General features: G+C 36.5%; 1 protein-coding gene and 1 pseudogene across 2 annotated transcripts in view; both read left to right on the forward strand.

The window, feature by feature from the left end:
- The window catches only part of XIRP2 (xin actin binding repeat containing 2), a 693,081-nt gene that overhangs the window by 249,061 nt on the left and 427,913 nt on the right, over positions 1-16,107 (forward strand). The gene's annotated exons all lie outside the window — the stretch shown is intronic.
- On the forward strand, positions 7,525-15,514 carry LOC123379165 (annotated as a pseudogene).

Raw genomic sequence — 16,107 nt, forward strand, 5'->3', positions numbered from 1 at the left:
TATTTTCACATTCGTAAAATGTACACACAATAAATAGATATCCACTCTGAATAAAATTGTTAATTCATTTTTAAAGTGGACGTAACATCTTCCTAGCACCTGTGTGTTAAACTGAAAGCAGAGATAGATGTGAAGGTCAGCACAGAATAGGAGAGTGAACTCCTGCATCCAAATTGTGCATGCAGGAGAGACCTCTCTTAGTGATATATCGCCAGTGATTTGACCATTGGAGAAGATGACAATGGAGCATCCACCCAAAATCATTTTGACAGAGATTTCAGTGCTGGGATGCAGAGTGCCTTTACTAAGACACTCTGACAGACTAGGACCACATACCATAAAGTAGCAAAGTGTAGTGGTAGAAATTACTAGATGTTTATTTACATTTAAATATAGATGTTTATTTATTCAGTTATCTCTTTGATTTAAAGAACTCAGAGGTGGTAAGATGGCTTTTATAAATTATCTAGGCAGAGTAATGTCATGTACCATGAACTAAAGACTACTAGATATTCACCAAAATTTGCTTTATTTTTCTCATAGGCAAATAAACTACATTCCTGAGCCTCTCTTGTTGTCAAGGGACTAGGTGCAAGCCAGTAAAATGCTATCAAAAGTAATGACGGTCTTTTCTCTCTATGTTTCCCCAAACTTTCCTCTCCAGTGTTCTCCTACATGCTACTTTCTTCCTCTAACCAATTACGAAGACGACTTTCCCAGGCAACATTGGGAGCTGTGTATTAAAAAGCCTCAGAGCTGTAGGCAGCCTAGGTACCAGAATAATTTTGTTAATGAGAGACCTTTCTCTGACAGGGTGCATCCACCCAGATCTGTTGCATAAGCCGTAAGTGTACTTCTGTTGTATTTGTGCCTTGACATTTTCAATCTTTGGAAACCAGCTATTAGCATTACACGAAGTGGAAAGAGGGATGGTACAATGATTAGAAATTCTTACTCTCTGGCCAGGTTTAGCACTGACTGCCTCTGGGTGGCATGGGCAGTTTCCTTTACCTCTTAGGACTGGGATTTCCTCATCCTGCAATGAAGATTATGGATTAGTTGATCTAGGCCACTCCTTCTTATTCTAACCTTATAGAGTGAGTTCCTGCATTGTGTCCATAATGTAATCTTTGTATTTTAATGCAAGGACACTACAGTATTTACCATTGGTATGTAGTGACGTGCCCATTTTTCATCTGTAAACCTGAAAATAAATTCCCAATAACTTTCTAGGGGCATCTGTTTACTGCTATTGGTTAAAAAGAAAAAGAAAAAGAAAAACAAACTGAACTGTCTGGGATGCAAGTTCACTCATTTGAGCTGGCTTTTTCTCCACTAACTGATCAATGTCTATGTCATTAGTGTATCTATCTATAAATCTCTCAAATCAACAGGAAAGTAGTACTTATGTATCCAAAAGATAACATCAGGAAACCTGTACTATGTTACACTATTGCTTCTACCCTGCACTGTTTATAACATTAAATACAAATGTGCTTTTGAACAAAATCTTTCTATGCCTCTGTGAAAAGGGTCCTTTCTTCTTTCTTTTAAAAGTTTGAGTGAAACTGATTTGACCACTTTTGAATTATTTGAGGTTCCCCCAAATTAAATTTTCATCTAAGGGAAAAAGAAGGATTGTTCAGATTTTCTGAAGTTATGTCACAAAAAAAAAAACCCAGAGAGATATAATATCACTCTTTAAAGAGTGGGTTTTCTGTGGGTAGTGTGAATAACTGCAATGAGTGCAAAAGTGGGTGGATGGTTGTAAAGTAGAGCTGAATTGGCTCAAGTTTAGGCTCATTACTTTGAGAATTTTCAGAAGAGTTTGTTAACCTTTGACACGTACGAACTTAACACAGTTTCATATGCTATAATGCCTTCTACCTGGAAACAGGCATCTGATAGATAATTTTAAGTGATCAGCATTATTTATAAAACAGTAACTATTTTTACTGAAATATAGTTGACATACAATGTTGTATTAGTTTCAGGTGTACAACATAATGATTCTATAAATCTATACAGTATTCTATGCTCACCACAAGTGTAGCTCCCACCTTTCACCATACAGCCCTATTATAATATCATTGACTATATTCCTTATGCTGCACTTTTTATGTCCATGACTTAATCATTCTATATCTAGAAGCTGTATCTCCCACCTCCCTTCACCAATTTTGTCCATACCAACTATTATCCTTTTCTCTGGCAACTGTAAGTTTTTTCTCTGTATTTATGGGTCTGTTTCTGCTTTTGTTTATTCGTTTTATTCTTTTAGATTCCACATATAAGTGAAGTCATATGACATTTGCCTTGCTTTGATTTATTTCACTTTATATAATATCATCTAGGTGCACCCATGTTCTTGCAAATGACAAAAATCTCATCCTTTTTATGACTAATATTCTAATGTGTGTGTCAGACACTTGGGTTGTTTTCATATCTTGGCGATTGTGAATATTGCTGTAGTAAACATAGGGGCACATATATCTTTTTGATTTTACATTTTTGTTTTCTTTGGGTAAATGCTTCATAGTGGATTTACTGGATCATACAGTTTTTTACTTTTAATTATTTAAGGAACCTCCTTAAGGTTTTCCACAGTGCTGCCACAATTTACATTCCCACCAACAATACACGGGGGTTTCTCTTTCTCCACATCCCCTCACCAACACTTGTTATTTCATGTATTTTGGACTCTAGCCATTCTGACAGGTGTAAGGTGATATCTCATTGTGGTGTTAATTTGAATTTCCCTGATGATTAATAATGTCAAGCATCTTTTCATGTGTCTGTTGACCATCTGTATGTCTTCTTTGGGAACATATTCAAATAGATCTTCTGTCCTTTTTTAAATTAGATTATTAGTTTGTTGTTGTACAATAAGTATTTTTAAAGAATGTTTAATTATGTTCTTCAGAATAAAAAGGAAAAACTGAATCACATGGTTTTATAAATTGTGGTTTGTCCTTCATTTAATAACAAAAAAACACCTGGAGATAATAGAAAAACTGATGACTTATTTTCAAAGCATACATACTGACTGCAGAAGGTAGCATTACTGGTAAAGGAACTTCACTGCTTACGTTTTTCCATTACTTTTCTTTTTCAGAATTAGTACATTTTTCTCTGCAAGTGCAACTTTGGGCAAGTTGCACTAAGACAGTTGGTCATTTTTTTTTTGGCACAGAATTCACTCAATCTTAGGGCAGTTTGAAATGCTTTTAACGCTCTTCCCTGATCTCAAAGCTGCCAAAAACAAAGCCTGCCAAGCAAGTGAAATCTGAAAAGTAGGATGATGCTGACTGTATGTAGTGAGGTAAATTGCTATGGTTTTCTGTATAGTGTTAATTATGTCAACCAATAATTAGAAGCAGGGGAATCAATTCCTTATATTTGCTCAGATCAGAATGACAGAATATGTTATACGTTTTTTACTCCAGTCCCTTGTAATTAAGAGAAGGAAGTTAAGTGTCTACAGGCTTTTATTTTATTTTGATGAAAATTGGGAAAATGAGCCATCCTTTCAAATAGTTTATATTGCCCTTTTATGTAAGTCCAACTGTAATTTATTATAATTTGCATCATTCAGGTCATATTTCACAGTTTTAATTTGTTGATCTCTCTCCTTGAGTTTGACTTTTATGAAAGATGTCCCAATTTCTGGGCACTGGTCAGTCCCATAAATTTATAACTTGCTTTAACCTCAAAGAAAATATTCACATTGTCCAGTATTATGGTGGAGGGAGAAAATGAAAAGGATACTTGAAAGTAAAGTAATATTTATAAACTTAAAATTTATCAAAATGCTTTTGCACATTGAATGGTCTCCAGATGATATATATAAATAGGGAGTTCAAGCCTTCTGTAGAATAGAATAGAGGAAATCAATGAACAATTTCTTTAATTCTCTGGTCTAGTCAGGGAGGCCTATCTTTAACTGTCAGACTTATTGTCACTTGGTTGAAGGGTAGCAATAAGTTGAGGTATCATGTTGCTTTCCACCACTGTGTAAGTTATTAGAGAAGCTGCTTTAAAGAAATATTTACTGAATTCCTTCTAAAGAATGACAGCTTATTCCTACTAACTCCTGTCAGACAGAATACTGCCCCTTCATTCTGCAGTTTGTAACTCTCCAGGAGCTCATAATCATAAGAGAAAGCAAATGGAAATCATTCCTTCCTACTGAAGTGTAGAAGTTGCATTGCCATCAGTCATAGCTATGTGGCAAATGTTCCCAGAGAAGGAAGAATTAAACAGGGATGAGGAAGATTCTCAGCTAGATCATTTTGGAACTCTGATGACTGGATCATTTTCAAATTGCAAGGAAATTAACTTAAAATGATTTCCACTTATACTTTAAAGTGCATATCATGTGATCTTTAAAATCAACATATTTTTGTATGTTTTTGTTATTGTGAAAATGTTAGTATCTAATTTTATACTAGGTTTTTAATTATAAAAGCAATGTATGAACATATCACCAAAAGCAAATAGTGCAAAAGAGTATAAAATTGGAATCTATTATTCCATTCCTATGGTTACTAGTATCTCTTCCTGAAAATAATGGCATCATCAGGGTTTTAGGTTTGCTGTTTTTTTTTTTTTTTTTAATTTTTCCTGAAACATGTTTCTATATATACAAACGTGTATATGTGCGTGTATGTAAAAAAATTTATATTATACAATCATATATAAACTTCTGTCTACTTTGTTTTTATTCTAGCTCTAAGGACAATTTATCTATGGGTATGTTCAAATGAATTTCTCTCCCTCCCTACATGCATGGACACGCCATGCTCAAATACATATATATATAACAATGTAGATGTTTAATAAAAGTTTTCTAAAGGGTCTCAAATGGACATCGTGATATGCACAAACTTTATTTAACTCAGTCTCTCATATTTTTCAGCTAGAGGGAGCATAGCTCCCAATTTGAGATTCAGAATTTTTAAATTTTAGAATATGAAAATCTTCTGATTTTAGAATTAGAAGTTTAGATTCTAGTTCACAAATATTTGATTCTGTAACTTGTTCAATATTCTTATACCTCTCTCTTCCCTTTACCTTTGTTTAATAAACTCCTGTTTCTAAGGACTAACCCAAATACTAATTCCTCAATGAATTCATCATTACATATATAATTTCTTTATTCTCTTGTGCTTTACACACCTACCATGTAATTTAGCACCTAATAATAATGGTATTATAGTTCCCTTTTATTGGCTTTTGTATTCATCAGAGTACCTTGACTAGCCCAAAGATTAATAAGCATCCATTGATTGATCAGGGAAACAAATCATAATTAAATCAGCAAATCCGTTCAGCCAGTAGAGCCACATGTAACAACATAGCCAAGTAAATCCATTTCTAGAGGTGGTTTTCAGTCTGAAAATCACTGCTATATTTTACTGCCTTTCTATTGCACATTTCTAAAGATGAGTAGGAGTGTCAGGTGCAATCTTTGAAGTAAATATAGAAGCAATTAGATTTTTTTATTCCTTGTCTTATCATATTTTTCTGATAAAGAATTCTGTGCAGTGGTATAACTCAATCGCCTTCCAGTGGATGGTGCTTCAGTTCAATTCACTCTTGAATCTGAGGCTTCTCCATAAGGTTAGTTGCAGTAACTGTGGTGTTCCTGAGGGAAGCACATCAGGATCCCTGCTTCTTCAGATGGTGCTGAGCATGCATAAGAAGAACAAAGAACTGTATCAGCCCTGGAGTTTCAGCATCGGAGTGTGATTCCAGAAATACTTTGACACTATAAATCTGAAAAAAAATTAGGTCAAGTGGATTGAAAATGAAGCTCTACCTTGCTCATTTTTGATCACTATAGAATGAAGCTGTACACTGCTCTCTAAAGTCTGAAATTGAGTTCTTACGGGTGGATTTATTGGGAATTACTTAGATATAGGACAGAAGAAGAGGAGACCAAAGAGAGAAGAATGAAAGGAGAGGTCAAAAAGGGGTCATTATATTCTCTCCTCTACACTTCAGATACCTGTTATTTTTTACCTTGGTCTATATATGCAATGAAAAAATCTATATCAGTAATTCCAATAGTATGGTTATGTATTCTAGAAATTCAAGTGAATATTTCTTTAATCAACTTTAAAAAAAACTCATAACATTGGTTTGCTAAAATTTTCCAAGCATTTCTGAAAGTTACAGTGAGAAGCTCACAGCATGCCACTTAAAGATGTTTTTCCTTAGAAAGCCTAAGACTGGAGGAGCCTGGGTGGCTCAGTTGGCTAAGCATCTGACTTTGGCTCAGGTCATGATCTCACTGTTTGTGAGTTCAAGTCCCACAACAGGCTCTGTGCTAACAGCTCAGAGCCTGGAGCCTGCTTCGGATTCTGTGTCTGCCTCTCTCTCTGCCCCTCTCCCACTTACACTCTGTCTCTAGCTCTGTCTCAAAAATAAAGAAACAGTAAAAAAAAATTAAAAAAGAAAGCCTATGACCATGTATGTGTAGAATTTGAACAAAATTCATCATATGTTGCTGTTTGGCTGGTGCTGAAGCCATAGCAAATGCCATCAGTGCATCTTACACTGTGACATTGGCTTAAAAGATACTCCTTTTTCTTTCAAGTTTCCTCAATATAAGGCAATTCTTATTTTAATGCTGAATAGCTTAATCATCTAAGTTTTTTAAATAGGAAATCAATATAGTTCTCAGTAACACTTTTTTCTAATGTGATATGTATGCGTGTTTTATAATATATATGCTAATAGTGTCTATATCTACCTATATCATAGGTTTATTAGGAAGCTTAGATGAGTTAAATTTTAAACACTTTGAATAGTAATTGGCACATGGTAAAAGCTCGTACAGTGATTATAATGATATAATTTGAGATCAAATTTTTGAAATCAAATTTTTTTAGTTGATTTGTAACACCTTTTTTTTTTTTCAAGATTAAATTCTGTTCAACGGGAACCCTCTTGCGCTATTGGTGGGAATGCAAACTGGTGCGGTAGCTCTGGAAAAGAGTGTGGAGGTTCCTCAAAAAATTAAAAATAGAACTACCCTATGACCCAGCAATAGCACTACTAGGAATTTACCCAAGGGATACAGGCATGCTGATGCATAGGGGCACATGTACCCCAATGTTTATAGCAGCACTTTCAACAATAGCCAAATTGTGGAAAGAGCCTAAATGTCCATCAATTGATGAATGTATGAAGAAGATGTGGCTTATATATAGAATGGAATACTAGTTGGCAATGAGAAAGAATGAAATCTGGCCATTTGCAGCAATGTGGATGGAATTGGAAGGTATTATGCTAAGTGAAATAAGTCAGAGAAAGACAGATACCATATGTTTTCACCCATATGTGGATCTTGAAAAATTTAACAGAAAACCATGGAGGAAGGGAAGGGGGCAAAAAGTTACGGAGAGGGAGGGAGGCAAACCATAAGAGACTCTTGGATACTGAGAACAAACTGAGGGTTGATGGGGTTGGGGGAGGGGAAAGTGGGTGATGGGCATTGATGGACACTTGTTAGGATGAGCACTGGGTGTTGTATGGAAACCAATCTGTCAATAAGTTATGTAAAAAAATTAAAATCTATTCTATTTAAATGTTTAAGAAGCCACAATAATAATGATCACTAGTTCATGATATAAGAATATGTTTAACCACCTTACATATATAGTGCAGGCCTACTGCTACTCCCCTCCCAATTTAGGGGATCCCTATTTGTTATCAAGGTGGACATATTACTTATTTTCCATCAGAAGCCATTCCCCCTGGTCTAGGTTTTGACAGGGTGGGAATTTCCAGGAATCTTTTTTTCCTAATCTAGAAGGTTATATTTCCAAGGTCATTGAGTTAGTTATTATGGAAGCTCTGCTTTGGTTATTATGATGATCAGAGTTCAAAGCAGAAATGGAATTGTATTTTCTTTGTGTTTGTGGATAGGAGGCAGTAGAAGAATGTCGATAAAGGACATACTATTTTTAGAATCTAATGGTAAAAGTAAAAGCTGTACCTTATAAGAAGTTCTGCCTACAGTAGGCACCTGCTTCCCAGCATGTAAGAACAATATTGCCTCTCAGCTCAAGTCCAAGTGGATTGTCAAAGCAGTTCTGGTATTCAGAAGACCTGATAGGAGCTGCACTACACATATAAGGATCCTGTCTAGCTCTTTTTTTCACATTTTTTGAACTCACAGCAGCTTAAACTTTAGAATGACACTGTGACAGGAGACTGACTCAAATTCAGCAGGAATAAGCTTTGAAAACAGACCTTTTCTGTCAGTGTTTGATTCAGAAACAACATAGTGTGGGTCTGAAATGTCCTGTAAGTATGAAAGGGACTAAAAATTTAAAAGCAGCTAAAGGAATATTACCTGCATGAAACAGGGGCATTGACTGACACATGTCCTCTCCTGATAGAGATTGAGGTTAAAATAACCTAGAAAAAAGCTTGGACTTAAAAGCAAGGGAACCTCAATTCACTTGAGCCTTAAAACCGAGGTAAGAAATGAGAAAGATCTTACATATCTATTTTCCTAGGCAGAACAGTAATCGATGGTATTGCTGTAGTTTTATGGTAGTTGTTATTCTTTAGATTGTTTTTTGACTCCTTTAAAGACAAGAACCAGGTGACTACCTAAAACAGGGTTTCACAAACTGCAGTGTGCATCTGAATAGCACACAAAACCAGTGCTCCTCAGTGAAATTGTTCAAGTCACTGATAAATACGAAAATGTAAAGTTTTACAAACTTTACACTTAAGTTTGCGATTAGTGTACATATCTGGTTGAAGAGTTATATAGGGTATATTTCAGATGCTGTTCAACTCCCCTGGTGCAAGCTGTGTCCTGGGCATGTGTGATAAGACTATGTATCTGTTTATGACAAATTTGAAATAACAGGGGGGAAAAAAAACCCTGGTCTCTCACTAAGGTAGGTTTAGAAGCATTGACCTGGATGGTATGAGAAACTTGCATACCTCAAACTACTATAATAGAGCATGAAGTGGCTGCATTACTTGCTTTCTTGCGTTCTTGTGTTAAGGCATTTTAGGCTCTTAAAACACAAGTTATTTATGGAAGAGGTCATAGTAGATGCTCCCTTGTGAAGTTTATGTAACCCCTGCTTCAGGAACAGAGTATCTTTTTCCCCTGATGCTGGTAATGTTGACTGCTGATGGCTGGCAGCTGAGTATTCCCTCCTGATGTTTGTTCTGGGTGGAAAAGTGCTGCATCACCTAATAACATGCCCCTTTTCCTGTGGCTGTCTAAATACAATGACTATTTTATGTGGGCATATAACAAGCTGGCCCTTTTGCCTCAATTTGAAGCAACCCTTTGGGACCATCTCAGTGCCATACCTCCCCAAGGCATCAGCTGAGGCCTCTGTTGTGACTGCATCCCAGCCAAACCTTTTCCTTACCTCAGTCTTGTTGTCTTTACACCCCCACAGCTGTCGATCTCAATAGCACTTTCCAATGAATTTCCTGTATGCAGATTTACACCTTGGAACACTCTCTAGTGAAACCAAGCTTTGCCAAGAAGTATCACGATGATTTGTTGAGTGATATTTTCATTCATCAAGCTAGCCTTAATAGAGAATAAGGCCATAAGACAGTGGGAAAATGAGTCTGGAGAGTGACTTTGGGAGTATGGGGCTGTCTGATGGTAGCGCTGATCTGAGAACCCAGGTCACCTTGGGGCAGGAGTTGTGAGGGGCAGCAGCAGAAAGGTACATGCCCTTAGATTGTATAGGAGGAGACACTAGGGATATGCAGTTTCCTTTTTCATCACAGGGATAACGTTTCTTTTCTATGTCTTCACAAATTCAACTACAACTCAATTTTCCCATCATAGAGCTCTGCTTGGGATTTCAGGGCTGGTAGTGGCTCAATACTGAACAGATATGAAACACAAAGCCCTAAACTCTATTTTAATCACAGTACATTACCTAAGGAAGTGGAATTGGGCATGATAAAACTTTTTATTCAAAAGAGCTCAAAGACATCCTTTCATATTAAAAAAATCTCCATAATTAATTGAGTTTTATCACATCGCTCTAACCTCACCTGAGATTTCTGAGTCATGAGGCTCCAGCTGCCCTACTAGTAAGCCATGCCACTAACCATGTCCAGAGGACTCTTTATGATTTATGTTATATGTAAATTACAATTTACATTATGATTTATTTCTGTTATTGCAAGGTGCTCTTTAGACAGGCAGCATCACCATCACCTGAGATCCTGTTAGAAATTCAGAATCTGAGGCCCTTCCCAGACTTACTGAATTGGAACCTGCACTTTAAAAAAGATCGCTGGGTAATTCTTATGCATACTGGTGTTTGAAAAACATTGCTCTATGTGACTGAAATCTTCTGGAGTTCTTAATATTTAAGCTCCCATGTCTGTACCAAACAGCCCTGATATTAGAGGCAAGTTCTGCAATGCTGTCTTCATCATTTACTCCAACTTCTATCACAGTATTTACTTCATATAAGAAAGTTGGAGATGGAGTGAACTGAGGCCAGAATGATAATACACACACACACACACACACACACACACACACACACACACACACACACTGCTCTTTCAAATCCAGAAACTTTAATAAGTGAAGAGAAAATAGCTACACACACCTAAAGGAAAATAGCAGTTTATTAGGATACAGCCCAAACTCTAACATGATTTACAAGAAAAAACCCACGTAAATGTACTTCTTTTTTCAGTCTTTTGCTGCCTCCCACCTCTGCTAAACACACACACACACATACACACACACACACGCACGCATGCGCGCGCACATATACATCTAAACTGCTAGGCTGATCTATTTTCAGTGTCATCCTGAGCATTGCATGAATTGTCTCTTTCTGAAACATTCTTCGTTTCATATTCTTTTCACCTAGAAAATTTATACTTCAAATTTTATATAGATATCCCTTTTCCCCCAGAAAGCCTTCTGTAACTCCAACAGAATCCTGTATTTCCCCCAAATTATTGCACAACATAGTGAGAGTCTGACCCGTTAAGCTGAAACCTTGGTTTAGCACTGGACTCAGCCCAGTGCCTAAGCATGTACTGAATGAATAAACAAATAACTTAATGTAAGTTATGTAAGTAGGTTTATTATTTTTATATTGCTAAATAACAAAATTACCACAAACATGGAAGCTTTAAACAAATATACTTACTATCTTACGGTTTTCATGGCTCAGGAGTATACACATGGCTTAGTGAGGTTCTCTGCAAGACTGCAGTCAAGGTGTTAGCCAGTGCAGGGTTCCTATCTCGAGACTCGAGTGGGGCAGTCTGCTTCTAAGCTCTCTCAAGTTGTTTTCATTGCCTTGCAACTGTATGATTTATGGCAGCTTGCTTCTTCTAAGCTAGGGAAAGATCGAGATAGAGATAGTGGCACAAAGATTGCAACACTCATTACGTTTTTGCATCCATTTGGTTAGAAGCAAGCCATAGGTACTGGCCCACCATAGAGGAATTACACAAAGATGTGGTTGTAAGATCATAGGTAGTCTGTTCACCACAAAAGGTATTGTTAAAATTTGTGCTTGGTTTTCCTGTCATTTTTTAAATTTTTTTTTTTGAATAAACTTTTCCAATATGAGATTAAAATTAGTGGCCTGTAAAATAATTGCAGAGAGATTTTCTCAATTCTATTTCCTTCTCTTTAAATCTCTGCAGTTGGGTTATATAACTCTGACTAAACCCAATCTTCTCTCTAGAGATGGTTCCCCTATTCCACGGGAAAACACTGCTTGCCTGCCAGATGGATATAACATATTTATCTTCCTGACTTGAGTCTTCAAATATGTTTTTCATTTCTGCTAACCTTAGTCAATAATCAAGTTGTTTGCCAAGCTGAAAATTTAAGGCTGGTTGGCAGCATTATGTAATTCTCATACTCTTTTTTTCACTTCTATAGTTTTATTTTTCTCCCATTCCTCTGATTGTTTCTAAAGAGCTGGTAACAAGCTATCAGGCACCTGTGTCTTTCAAAAGGGAAGAATTTCAAATTTTCCTATGCCAAAGGTGTACATTTTCCACATGTACAACTAAACATCTTTTGTATCTGTAGAAATAGTTTACATCATCTTGAGACCCACTTTAGTTTTAGTCCTTCAAAAAAATAAATCACACCTATTTATTTCTTTGGCAGAATGATTGATATTAAGATAAAGATAGCATGAATAATAGTTTTGATTATTACATTTAAGGAAACAAATTCTTCACTTGCTAGTAATATGGTGGATGATTATTCAAACTGGTTGCATCTTTCCAGTGAGTGGACTTTTTCATATTCATGATACATGTATGTGCATGTATGTGCTTTAAATTTTTTCTTCCATTCCAATCTACAGTACTTCAAACCTTAATTCAAACCCTTCCTATTCAAACCATAAATTCTCAAATTATGGTTGGAATAGGATTTGTGGTTGTTATTGTCAAGGCGGTCACTACTAGCATGCCCCCAATTTTTAAAAGAACAAGAAATTACTGCCAATCCAACCCAAATTTTGAAAATAAATAACATTTAAATATAAGAGAATATGAAAAGTGGAAAATAGAAATATTAAACCTAAATGATTTATGCTAATGTTCTTTAATTATGTAGAAAGATGAGAGCGTTATTTATTATAGACTTCATTAATACAAGTATACCTGTGAACGATTTGAGGGTAACCACTGAAACTTTAAATATAGTGTCTACACAAGGAGTGGGGAAAGGGAAATAAAGAAAATTACTTTACTTAAGTGAAAATAATGAAATATAGAAGGAGATATGAATTAATGCAAATTAAAATTACAGGTAAGTGAAGATATAGAAATAAATGTACACATAAAAGTTGATTATTTTCATCTGTTAAAGAAACACTCTACAATTAGATCAGACAAATCTACCTAATTTTTATTTTCATTAGATACACTTAAACCTAATGACCCTAGAAAGGGTGAAACTTAAAACATAGAAAATTAATATGGTACCAATAAAATCTCATGCCACCACCTCTCCCCTCCCTACCATAAAGAATCTGGGACTAGCACTATTAATACCAGATAAAATAGCATTTAAAGACTCCTTGGTGAAATTAGTGATTTTAGGACTGAGGCAAGAAAACCTTACAAGAAGGGCCTGGAGCATCTTGTAGTACCAGAAATTAAGGGAATGCTAAGAACAAGCAAAGAACACACAAAAAAGTCACAAGGTAGCAAAATAAATTAAGTGGTATTGGATTATTATCCAAATTATAAAATAAATATCTGTGGAGGCTGGCGACTTCTGTGCCATCCTCCACAGCCCTGGGAGCCTGGACTGAAGTACATCCTTTGGAGTCACAGAGATGAAGGCCGTGTGCATGCTGAAGGGCCAGTGCCCAGTGGAGGGCACCATCTACTTCATGCAGAATGAAAGTGGGCCTGCTAGAGATCAGGAACCATTACAGGATTGACAGAAGGTGAACACGGATTCCACATCCATTAGTTTAGACACAGTACTCAAGGCTATACCAGTGTATGTCCTCACTTTAATTCTCTATCCAAAAACACAGTGGGCCAAAAGTTTAAGAGACCATGTTGGAGACCTGGACAGTGTGACTGCTGGCAAGGATGGCCAAAGTGTCTATGGAAGATTCTGTGATTGAAGTCTCAGAAGACCGTTCCATCACTAGCCACACAATGGTGGGCCATGAGATATGAGATGCCTTGGGCAAAGGTGGAAATGAAGAAAGTATGCAAAAGGGAAACACTGGGAATCATTTAGCTTGTGGTATCATTGGGATTACCAGGTAAATATTCCCTAGAGTGTAATCTGCATCCTAACAACTCATATTTTATCTTGCTAGTTTTAGAAATTTAACTTGATAAACACTATAACTTTAAAAATAATAATATAACTATCTGTGAATGCTTACTGATATAAATGACTGACTAAATAAATGGGGGAAAAGAGACAAATATTCCATGCAGAAAATTCCCAATAATTTATGTAGATACTACACCCTAAAGGAGGGGGGGAGTATAAATCCCTATTCCTTAAGTGTTGGTTGCAAATAGTGACTTCCTTGCAAAGAGTACAGTATGGAAATGGGGAAAGAGTAACTTCACAGTAGAGAATTTTAACAAACATTACCTCAGCAAAATGATCAAGGTCAATATCAACAAATTTTATTGATAGTGTGTACTGTTACTATGATGTGATGAGAATGATTCTTGGCTTCTGTGGTCTGCCTCCCCCAAACCCATAACTCCAGTCTTATCAGAAGACTACAATATACCTGACCAAAACTCCTCAAAACTGTCAAGGTCATCGAAATTATGAGGAAATCTGACAAACTCTCACATCCAGGGAAGCCACTGTATTTCTAAGAATTGTTTGTAACTTTTATCTTTTTTTAAAATTAGCACACAGCTACCTAACAGGGTCATATATTCTGGTTAACTGTTATTCTCTGTATTCGGGTTTTCCACAGAGAGAACAAATAAAATTATATATAAATAGAAAGGGATTTATCATAGGAATTGACTAACATGATAAACAAGCTTGAAACCCAGGGGAGCCAATGGTAATTCCAGTCTGAGTCTGAAGGCCTGAGAACCAGGAGAACTGATGATACAGTATTGGTCTAAAGGCTAGCAGTCTTGAGACCTAGAAAGAGACATTTCAGTTTGAATCTGAAGGCAAAAAGAAACAATGTCCTAGTGTGAAGGCAGTTGGGCAGGAGGAATTCTCTTTTATTTGGGGAAAGGTCAGCTTTTATGTTCTGTTCAGGCTTTCAATTGATTGGATGGTGCCCACCTATATTAGGAAGGGCTATCTGCTTTTATTTAGTGTATTAGTTTAAATGTTAAACTCATCTAAAAACACCCTTACAGAAACACCCAGAATAGTGCTTGACCAAACATCTTGGCGCTCAGTGGCCCAGTCAAGCTGACACACAAAATTAATCACAATATCCTGATTTCTACAAAGCTTTCATGTATGACACTCAGAGTACTGATTTTCAAAGAGTTTAGTAATGTACAGTACATATCACTCATGATTGGCACATTATAAGACAATTCTTGATATTAAGTTCTCTTCCATTATAGTGCAAATATCTAGAAGTTCCCCTGAAAGAAAACTCTCCATAAGTTTAGAACCCTGTAATAAGTTCAGACTGTTTTTCTTTATGACCTACTAGTATCTGACTTTCTTATAACTACCTATGTTAACCTGTGTTCCACTCAGATCCAACCCTAGACTGGCTATATTCTGGGATTGGTTTGGGCTGAATGAGTTATAAATATGAGTATCCCAGAAATGACTGCTTTTTAGTGTGTGCTGGTGATTTGTTATATTACAGGTGAATTTCCTTGCAATTATTCTTTAATTAATCTTAATCTCTCTCTTGATTACATAACCACTCTTACCAGCTGTGTCTATCTGTTATCTCCTGGGTCCCAACTGCCACTGTGTCTATCCTATTTTCTTTTTTCTTTTTCAATATATGAAGTTTATTGTCAAATTGGTTTCCACACAACACCCAGTGCTCATCCCAAAAGGTGCCCTCCTCAATACCCATCATCCACCCTCCCCTCCCTCCCACCACCCCCCCCCCATCAACCCTCAGTTTGTTCTCAGTTTTTAAGAGTCTCTTTTGCTTTGGCTCTCTCCCACTCTAACCTCTTTTTTTTTTTTTTTCCTTCCCCTCCCCCATGGATTTCTGTTAAGTTTCTCAGGATCCACATAAGAATGAACACATATGGTATCTGTCTTTCTCTGTATGGCTTATTTCACTTAGCATCACACTCTCCAGTTCCATCCACGTTGCTACAAAGGGCCATATTTCATTCTTTCTCATTGCCATGTAGTACTCCATTGTGTATATAAACCACAATTTCTTTTTTTTTTTTATTAAAAAAATTTTTTTTTCAACATTTATTTATTTTTGGGACAGAGAGAGACAGAGCATGAACGGGGGAGGGGCAGAGAGAGAGGGAGACACAGAATCGGAAACAGGCTCCAGGCTCTGAGCCATCAGCCCAGAGCCTGACATGGGGCTCGAACTCGCGGACCGCGAGATCGTGACCTGGCTGAAGTCGGACGCTTAACCGACTGCGCCA

The sequence above is a fragment of the Felis catus genome, chromosome C1 (genome assembly GCF_018350175.1).
Source record: "Felis catus isolate Fca126 chromosome C1, F.catus_Fca126_mat1.0, whole genome shotgun sequence".
Classification (NCBI taxonomy): Eukaryota; Metazoa; Chordata; class Mammalia; order Carnivora; family Felidae; genus Felis; species Felis catus.